We start from the raw sequence: 8,105 nt of genomic DNA on the forward strand, positions 1-8,105 counted from the left end.
TCTTTCCCCTTCTAGGAAGGGGCCTCCTGCCTGCCACTCTCAGCCAGGAGTGTTGAGGGACATCTCTGGTATCCAGAAGCCCCTATAGTGGACCCATGCTCCTGGGGAGATGTCCCCTTCAAGAGTGGACCTCCCTCTGCAGTGCGTGTTACCTCCCGGGTCTCTGGCAGGCTGTGTGGCGTTCATCCCAGTCAGACCGGGTCCATTAACTGATTCATCCTTCTCAAAGACCGCTGTCCGTGGGGTGGGGTCAAAGCAGAGGGTTTGGGAAGAGCCCGCCCATAACTGGACTGTCTCTGCATCCACAGCTTCACATCCAGGAACGGGGATGCTCATTCCCCTGGAGGCCAGTGGCAGTGGCATGCCAAGCTTGCCCTCTGCAGCCCCTGTCCTGGTACCCGGGTCTCCTTTAGTCATGTCCCAGACCCCAGCCCTCCTGCTCACTAGCCAGGTGGCCTCCGGGGCCTTCCTGTGTGTCAGCTTTATCTGTAAAATGGGGACAATACTGACGGTTCTAATGATTAAACCGGGTAATAAACGCCTGACGCCTGGAAGAGGAGACCATCCGTGAGCTGCGTGTTATCTCCCTCTTTCTTTTCTTTCCTCAGTTAGAATACAGAAAACTAGCATGAAAATTCCCAGGTGGCTTAGTGAAGGAATGGGACCCCAAAACCTGGATCCCAGTTTAGACACAAAAAGATGAAGATCTTTGTAGAAAGCTCTGCTGGCTCCAAGAGTTGTCACCCAGGGAGCCTCAGTGCCAACTGCCATGTTGTCTGGGTGGTTATGTCCACTAACTTTATCCTGGAAAATCCAGGTAGTCTGGGGGATGCGGATGGACCGAAGCGCTTTCCCTTCCCTCGGCTGGCTGTGACTGTGACCATAGATGTCTTTCAGAAAGAAAAGGAAAAAGAAAAAAAGGATCAACCTTCTTTCCTCCTGCTGCTTGCAGCTCTAACGTGAGAAGAGAGATTTTCTTTGCTCTTTTTTCACTGAGGTCTAAGGTTCAAACCACTCCCTCCACCCGAGTTTCTAAATCTGAAAGTTGTAATCTAAGCCATCCCCTGGGAGTTTGTGACTGGGGGCCATGCCAGCATGCAGATGGGTGGCTGGCCGGTGCTTTTGCAGGGACTGCTCAGCCCCTCTGTAGGACACACTCTGGGGGCTGGCATGAAGGGTGGCATTTGCCACAAAGCTGTTTTATGGCAGAGGAAGCAATTTGGTGCTTGGGGGGGAAGTCCAGTCTCAGGGACCCTCCTGGCTCAGTAGTGAACTTGGCTAGCCTCGATGAGGAGCTCGGTGGAAGATGAGAGCAGGCTCTTCGGGTGAGGACCATTAGTGTACCCCAGCCCAGCCTCCCCGGCTGTCAGAAAGAACTGCTTCTACCTTGCAATTTAGCCGTCGAAGCTGCCTCCTGATACAGAGCCAAGCGGGGCTTCAGGGATGAGTATTTATAAAACCCAGAGGCAGCCACCTGGGTGTATACAGAGACCAGCTGTCTCTGAACCAGATCCCCAAGGGGGTCCCTGCTTCCCTCGAGGCTGAGACCCAGCCTGTTTTCTTCCTCTTGTAAAAGCTGTGATAAAGAACGGAAGTGTTGCCCGGAGCCCTGGAACTCTAGGGAGACTCCAAACTGCTTCATTTCTCCCAGCCCAGTCCCATGGGTCTCCTCCTTCAGGCTGAAGTGCCCAGTCCAGGAAAGCCTTGTGTACCCTGAGTCTTATGTAAGTTTCACCTCCCCCACCTGCTCATTTTCTTGCTTCAGAGAAACTGCACAGAATGAGAGGATTTGGGATATCCTTAAGAGATTCCCATTGCAACTGCAGAACAAAAACTAGGGAGGAGCCTCTAGACCTAGAGCAACTAACAGCACCGGGTTCTGGCGGAGCTGCCGGGGAGGATCTCTGGTGCCGTCTGCCTTCGTGGCTCTCCTGTCACTCAGTACTGCAGCAGACCATTTCCCCGTGAGTGTGTGCGTGTTCGTGCGCAGAGGAGCTGCAGGGACTCGTCCCCAGCCTGTCTGCATCCACAGCAGCAGACAGGACGTGATCGCTGCGGATCATAGTCTTCCTCCTGTAGTTGAACAACTTTTCCCTAGTTTCTGTGAAGGATGGGAATGGGAGATGCCTCCAGTCCCCGAGGGCTCTTTCCTATCATCCCTTCTCATAGAGCAGAGCTGGCTGCTTAAACCAGAGTTCCGGGTCTTCTATGCTCCTGTTGCATTTCTCACCTGTGAGGAGTCTGGCCGGAGCAATCTCTCGGCGCAGCAGTCGTTCTGCTGAAATGCGGTCATGGGTTGCTGGGACCATCCTCGTGCTGCCTCTTCTGTACGTTGGCTGGCAGGAGCTGGAGCAAAGGACAGATTGACTGGAAATCATCATTAGGGGGGCCCTTAGCACTGGTGCCCCCTCCTTTATTATTCTGCTTCTATCTTCTTACCTGGTAGGAATAGGATAGTATACTTTGGGGCTCATGTTCTCTTTCCTGTGCACATCTGTCTGCATCTGCAACCTTCTCCACAGTGGAAGGGTGACAACCTGCTGCTGTCTTCTGTGAGCCTGTTAGGGAGCCTGCGCTTGGAGGAAGTCCAAGTTTCCCTCTCAGTAGTATTTTATCATGGTTCTGGGGGATGTACGGAACAGAAGAGTGTCTGCTTCTTATTGCAATGTCTTCTATCTCAGGAAGCATCTCTCTTCCAAAGTAGGGGAAACTGGAATTTGGTCCCCAAGCTTGCTCCTCATCTCTTCTCCTTTTTTTAAAAAAATTATTTATTTGTTTATTATTTTTTTTATTTGACCAGACAGGTAGAGAGAGACACACACAGAGGGAAAGTGAAAAAGCAAATTGCCAGATCCAGGACTCAGACCGTGGTCAGCCATGTGAGAGTCCAGCACCTTAACCACCACGCCACCTGCTGGTCCCTCTCATTCCTTTCTTGATTATTCATTTAGGTGGTTGGTTTTAGCTGCTGGAGGAGGAGACTCTGGCTGGTAGAAGTAGATGCTTTTGTCATCCTGTGTCCTGGAAATGTGGACAACTCTTTTCCCCAAGCTGCACTGTGATGTCTATAGGGGCAGACAGCCATAAGTAATGTGGCTGGAGTCCAAGTACACAAACCTGATGCTTCTTTCATGCCTGCCTGTGGAGTGGCTGAACCGGCGGAAGCAACGGAGAAAGGGTTGCAGGGGAAGGGGCTGAGGAGGATCTGCGATTGCCTCTCAAGGTGGTGAGCCTATGAGTGCCTCCCCCTGTTTTCTTTCTACATGTCTCTATTTCCAATTTGTCTTTCATGAATCTGTTTTATCCTAGGGCAAGAAAGGAATGTAGTTTTGCAAAAAATAGAAAGGCGGGTGTATTCTTCACCAAGAAAACCTCAAATAAAATAGCCAAACCTTTTTTTTTTTTTCCTTAGATTTTTGCCATAGGGCATGTGTACTCACCAGACAGAGAGAGAGAAAGCAAGAAATCGCTCGCTAGGGGAGAATGGTCACTCTGCAATTCCTTCTCTTCCATTCTCCTCTCGGGATTTTGGGCATGTGCACACAGGTACCCAGAATGATTTTCAGGCTGCTGGCCCAGGACTCGAACTGTGGAGTTCTGTGGGATCTAACACCTTAACCACCATGCCACCTGCTGACCCAGTGTCAAAAGCATGTTAGCGATATATTGGGTTGTTGAGAAAGTCATGATGTATTTTTGCATACAAAAACATGTCACAACTTTCTAGATGACCTAATATTTTTAGGTTTGTTAAGGAACCTTGAAGATCATCTGCTCCAGGCTTCTCATTTTACTGGTGAGGAGACGGAGGCCCGAAACTTCTCTATTAGAACCAAGTCTAGGGCGTGGTACTGCTGACTTCCATCTCAAAAGAACTTTCCAGAGGACTCCTTTCACATCTCACTCCAGCAAATAGAGGATGATTTGATTTACACGCAAGACTCTATTTCGTATTCTTTCTATAAGAAAAATACGCAGTGTGAGTTAATTAATGCTCAGCAAGAGACTAGAGAGAGAGGAGAGACCAACATGAGATGAGATTTATCAATAGGTTACATTTTGGCAGAATACTAGGTAGAATGCTATCTATCCTTGTGCAGGATGCCTAGCCACCTTGGAATAATGGCTATGTCGCTGGACTCCCACATAGTCGACCGTGGTTCGCGTCCTGGACCCGGTGGCTTAAACTCATGCCGGGCATGTGTGCGTGCATGCCCAAGATCCCGAGAGGAGAATGGAGGAGAAGGGATTGCGGCGTGGCCATCCCCCCTGGGGGGTGATTTCCCTCTGTCTGTCTGGCGAGCGCACACGCCCTATAGCAAAAAAACCTCTCCAGAAAAAAAAAAAAAAGAAAAACAAATGCATGTGGTGGCATGGTGGTTAAGGCACTGGACCCCCACATGAACTTGATCATGGTTCAAGTCCCAGATCTAGTGGCTTTCTCACTTTCACTCTCTTCCTGGTCATATTAAAAATAAATAATAATAATTAATTAATTAAATGATTTTTTTATTCTTTTTTTTTTTTGAGAGGTTTTTGCTATAGGGCACATGCACTTGCCAGAGAGAGAGAAAGACAGAGAGACAGAAAGCAAGAAATCACCCCCCAGGGGGGATGGCCATGCCACAATCCCTTCTCCTCCATTCTTTTCTTGGGATCTTGGGCACGCACGCACACGTGCCCAGTGTGTGTTTAAGCCACCAGGTCTGGGACTCGAACCATAGTCGACTACCTGGAAGTCCAGTGACATAGCCGTTACACACCAACTGCTGGTCCCAATTAAGTGATTCTTTAAAAAATAAAATGCACATGGTAGGGCTGGCAGGTAGTGTGGTAATTAAGGTGCTGGTGTCCTACAAGGCCGACCACAGTTTGAGTCCCTGACTTGGTGGATTACTTTCTCACTTTCCCTCTCTCTGGTTAAGTTAATAATAATCATAAATAAATGAATTCTTAGGGAAAAAAAATGCATAAGTCGGACTTCCAGGTGGCATGGTGGTTAAGGTGCTAGACTCCCGCATGACTGACCACGGTTTTAGTTCAGACTCGGTGGCTTGCTTTCTCACTTTCCCTCTCTCTCTCTCGCTCTCTGGTCAAATTAAAAAAAAAAAAAGATGATGAATAAAATAATTTTTAAAAATGCATGTGGTGGGGTCAGCTGGGTGGTGCAGTGGTGAAGCTGGATTCATGTGCATGATCACAGGTTCAGTTTCTCATTCAGCTGTACACGCGGGCTGAGGGTGGGCATGAATCTGGCGGGGAGAGTGGGGGAAGGAGAATTACATCCTGAGACCCTGTTCGGGGGTCTGTATCTCTGCCTCTCACGCTCACAAAAAAGGAAATAAACCTAAAAATAAGTGGGTGCAGGCCAGCTGGTCCCCGGTGGTTAAGGCAACTAGATTCCACAATGCCAACTGTATGGCTAGAGCCTTGAACCCAGAGGCTTGCAAAAAATGCCGGGCACACACGTATGCATGTTCAAAATCCCCAAATAAGAAACAGAGAAGGGATTGCAACATGACCACCCTCCAGTGGGGTGCTTTCTCATTTTCTCACTTTCTCGCTCCTTCTCTCTCTTTCTCTGGTGAGCACGTGCATCCTCTAGCAAATAGAAAAAAAGAAAAAAAAGACACAGTGAATGTGCTAGACTGGAGTAGGTAAACTAGTAGGAGTAAGGGGAGGAGAAAGCCCAGGGTCCTGTTTCCCTGGGTTCTCAGTTTTGGGTGCCCGTCACTGAGTCCTATAAATAGAAAGTGTCAAGGCCCAGGAGGAGAGGTTTTCTTTCCGAAATCTAGCCTGGAACTAGGAGAGTGATTCTTTGCACTTGATTTGGCTTGGAGGGCCCAGCGTCGGAAAGCAGGTGTCTGAGTAAAATGGACACACCTGGTGATCAGTCTTCCAAGCCAGGAGTGCTTTGGGAGGAGTAGGGTCAGAGAGGGAGGGAAGAATGCATCCGACTGGCAAGGTAAATGATGAAAGCTTACTGGGATTCCAGAGTCCTACGTGCAAGATTTTCTAAATCTATACACTACCGGATCTGGTGTTCAAAATGCACCGGGTGGGGACCAGCAGTTAGCGTCAAGGCTATGTCTCTGGACTCCCATGCAGGTGACCACGGTTCGAGTCCGGCACCTGGTGGCTTAAACTCATGCTGGGCACGTGTGTGTGCGTGCCCAAGATCCTGAGAGGAGAAGGGATTGCGGCATGGCCATCTCCCCTGGGGGGTGATTTCTCGTGTTCTGTCTCTCTGTCTCTCTCTTTCTGGTGAGTGCATGTGCCCTACAGCAAAAAACTATCCAGAAAAAGAAATCCAAACAAACAAACAAACCCACAAAAACATAATGCACCGGGTGTTCAATATGTTTTGTCTTGTCCCAGAACTATTTTTTAAAAAGAATTATTTAGTTACTTTATTATTACTTATTTTTTCATTTGGTATAGGGCCCATGCACTTACTGGAGAGAGAGGAAGAGTGAAAAAGCAAGCTGCCAGGTCTGGGACTCAAACCATGGTCAGACGTTTGGGAGTCCAACACCTTAACCACCACACCCCCTGCTGGTCCCATCCCCAGAATGATTTTAGTTGTAAGACTAAGCTAAGTCAGAAGCAGACCAAAGTGACTTTTTCCAAGAGAGCTGCATCCATGCCTACAAGGTGCCTGTAAACACGTGCCTAGAAACCTGCATTCGGTCACAGCCTCCTCACTGCAGCCTGAGTTCTACTTCCCTCCGGGCTGATTCTGAAGGCATGCCCACCTAGGTTTCCCGACACCCCCCACCCAGGGACCAGAGGTGCCATTTACCGTTCTGTTGTCCTCGTCCTCTGTGCTGCCTCCCTCCCACACAAAGCCCTCCAGCTGAGTGCTTTGTAGGCTGTGGGGGGATTAATACGTTTATTTTGGGACATTACCGCCATGGGTGGGATGCACATCGGAGATTATAGTAATAACTGATGTCTTGGTACCACTCTCCCCCCTCACCCTCTCCCCCAGGATGGGGTGAAAGCTCTGCTCCAAGCTGCGTGCCGAATACCGCAAATAACCACTCATTAAACTGTGGCAGCCCGTGCTGGGGGGAACGGGCTGGGGCTGTTGACTCACTGCGTACCATGAGCTGGCATGGCCAAGGAATTCTGCCTGTGACTCCAGTGGGGGGTACAGCTATTCCAGGAAACGGTGGGGTGGTTAAGGGGAGAGGGACAAGCCAGGGGGCCTGGACCTAGGGCTGTTTAAGTTCTGTTCCTTTCTGCAGAGACCTCTGAGATACAGCCCCGGTATTAGGAGAGGAATGTGTGTAAGTAGAACCTGGAGTAGGGATTCCTGGTTCTTTTTCTGTTTTTATCTTGATGGTGACCTTGAGCGAGTCTTTCTGAAGCTCTTTGAGGACTGCAGCTGGTTGCTGCACTGAAAGAATTGAAACCGTTCCAGCAGTGCTCCAAAAACAGCAGTCTAGGGGCTTCCGGGGCAGCAGGGGATCCCAGAGGCCTCTGTGAGGTCCTTTAGCAATGACCTTCATTTAACATTGGGGAGGACGATGTCAGGGGGGGGAACATTTCCTGGGGGCGCCAAAGCCCTTTGTTACTAACTCCTGTTCCCCTTCACTTCCTATGCTTCTGGAGCAAGCGGGGAGCTGCTAAAGCCTAGGACTTGCGTCAATAAAAAGCAAGAAAGGGGCCTTTTTTAGGCTCACATTTAGTATTTTTAGGACTCGGGCCCCTGGTATGTTTCCCTGCCCTGGACTACAGGACAGATTCTGAGTACCTGTGCCTGTTCGTTGGCACAAAGTGATTCTGGCAGTGATGTGTTTATTAGAGGGTTTTCAGTTGCACAGCATGATTGGTCATGCCAAGACAGGGCAGAGACAGCTCAGGTACAATGAGGTGATCCTTCATTTTGCTTGTTGCTGCTGTTAACAACCTTTGATCCCTCTTTTTTTTTTAAATAAAATTATTTTATTTAACTCTATTTATTTATTCCAATCCCTCCCCTCCCTTTTTTTTTTTTTAAGAGTTATTTTGTTTTGGGACCAGCAGAATAGCATAATGGCTATGTCACTGGACTCCCATGTAGTCGACTGCAGTTCAAGTCCCGGACCCAGCGGCTTAAA

At 49.1% G+C, this 8,105-nt stretch overlaps 1 protein-coding gene across 1 annotated transcript in view; it reads left to right on the forward strand.

The window, feature by feature from the left end:
- The window catches only part of PCP4L1 (Purkinje cell protein 4 like 1), a 40,815-nt gene that overhangs the window by 1,136 nt on the left and 31,574 nt on the right, over positions 1 to 8,105 (forward strand). The gene's annotated exons all lie outside the window — the stretch shown is intronic.

Source organism: Tupaia chinensis, unplaced genomic scaffold, assembly GCF_000334495.1.
Source record: "Tupaia chinensis unplaced genomic scaffold, TupChi_1.0 Scaffold141389_1, whole genome shotgun sequence".
NCBI lineage: Eukaryota > Metazoa > Chordata > Mammalia > Scandentia > Tupaiidae > Tupaia > Tupaia belangeri.